This window comes from Sinocyclocheilus grahami, unplaced genomic scaffold (genome assembly GCF_001515645.1).
Source record: "Sinocyclocheilus grahami isolate Dianchi unplaced genomic scaffold, SAMN03320097.WGS_v1.1 scaffold98.1, whole genome shotgun sequence".
In the NCBI taxonomy this organism is placed as follows: Eukaryota; Metazoa; Chordata; class Actinopteri; order Cypriniformes; family Cyprinidae; genus Sinocyclocheilus; species Sinocyclocheilus grahami.
The window spans coordinates 3,950,170-3,952,129 of record NW_015505277.1 but is presented as its reverse complement, the minus strand read 5'-3'; the positions used below and the strand labels follow the sequence as shown (position 1 = coordinate 3,952,129).

The 1,960-nt window shown below is 36.5% G+C and overlaps 1 protein-coding gene across 1 annotated transcript in view; it reads left to right on the top strand.

Annotated features, from left to right (window-relative positions):
• The first annotated feature begins 925 nt into the window (after positions 1-925).
• Positions 926-1,960, top strand: part of LOC107588111 (SCL-interrupting locus protein homolog) — a 12,735-nt gene continuing 11,700 nt past the window's right edge. Inside the window, exon 1 of the mRNA XM_016276121.1 lies at positions 926-1,190. The gene's annotated coding sequence lies outside the window, so the exon portion shown is untranslated. The remainder of the gene's footprint in view (positions 1,191-1,960) is intronic.

Here is a 1,960-nt window from a genome sequence, read left to right as displayed (position 1 = left end):
TAGAGGTCTTTTTGCTTTTGTTAATTATAATAATTTAAAACAAGCAGCAAATGAATAGAGTGCAAGTCTAAAAGGGACAAGAATTCTAATTCTATTAAAGAATAGAATTAGAATAGAGAGTGCTAGAGTTAGAGGGTCAAATAAAGATGGAAGAGATGTGTTTTTAGCCGATTCTTGAAGATGGCTAAGGACTCAGCTGCTCGGACTGAGTTGGGCGGGTCATTCACCAGGAGGGAACATTTAATTTAAAAGTCTGTGAAAGTGATTTTGTGCCTCTTTGGGATGGCACAATAAAGCGACGTTCACTTGCAGAACACAAGTAATGAATTCAGGTAAAAGGGTGCAGAGCCAGTGGTGGTTTTGTAGGCAAACATCAATGCCTTGAATTTTATGCCAGCAGCTAATTAATCTTAATAATTAACATTAATTAATGTTAATGATTAAGGAGCTTAATCTTAACATTAATCTTCCCTTTCCAGCGAAACTAGAACAGTTCAAATATAAATGTAAGTATCAGCAAACTCTTCAAAATATCAGCAAGTGACTTAATTTTTTCAAGCAACAAATTTGCAATTTTGTGTGCAGAATATTTTATTTTATATTTTAATATTATCCGTTCGTGTTGATCCATGAAATCAGAATAACATTTTATTAAAGGTATTCAAAGCAGTTAGGGTCACAAATATACTATTACTATTGACATTATACTGTTTTTTTATTATAAACAACCTCAAAAAACTTAATCCACGTGTTCAATAGTAAGATCAATTCTCATATTATCGACTCTAGCCATTCAAAAACACTCCGCAAGCTTGCGGGTCCGGTTCCTCTCTTCCGATTGGTCGAGCGCCCCTCGCAACTGGATTCCTATTGGTTGAGCCGCCCTTCTGCAGCGCCCCGCCATTGGAACCTGGAAACAGCGCCACAATTTATTTTCGAGTTGTTGCGTCTGCTGAATGCGTTCGTCTTGTATTTCATTGTTTATTGACAACAACTGATATTTCTCAATTTTCTGACAAGCCAAACGAGTTTAATTATTAACTCACGGGTCGTTACACGCGGCTTGGCGCGGTTAATACCGCTTGAAAGACTGGAAGGACAGTTTTAACATGTGTGGTCCGTTTTAACGCTCACAGTGTTTAGATTAAAACACGACGAAGGCATGAGCGAAGCGTTCAAACAGCCTAAAGGTAAGATATTATATACCCTACATCAGTTATAAGTATCTCTGAACCATAAGTTATAGGTTTTTACGGGTTTTTAATAGTATTGCCACGTTAGCATGTATTAATCTTAATAATTAACATTAATTAATGTTAATGATTAAGGAGCTTAATCTTAACATTAATCTTCCCTTTCCAGCGAAACTAGAACAGTTCAAATATAAATGTAAGTATCAGCAAACTCTTCAAAATATCAGCAAGTGACTTAATTTTTTCAAGCAACAAATTTGCAATTTTGTGTGCAGAATATTTTATTTTATATTTTAATATTATCCGTTCGTGTTGATCCATGAAATCAGAATAACATTTTATTAAAGGTATTCAAAGCAGTTAGGGTCACAAATATACTATTACTATTGACATTATACTGTTTTTTTATTATAAACAACCTCAAAAAACTTAATCCACGTGTTCAATAGTAAGATCAATTCTCATATTATCGACTCTAGCCATTCAAAAACACTCCGCAAGCTTGCGGGTCCGGTTCCTCTCTTCCGATTGGTCGAGCGCCCCTCGCAACTGGATTCCTATTGGTTGAGCCGCCCTTCTGCAGCGCCCCGCCATTGGAACCTGGAAACAGCGCCACAATTTATTTTCGAGTTGTTGCGTCTGCTGAATGCGTTCGTCTTGTATTTCATTGTTTATTGACAACAACTGATATTTCTCAATTTTCTGACAAGCCAAACGAGTTTAATTATTAACTCACGGGTCGTTACACGCGGCTTGGCGCGGTTAAT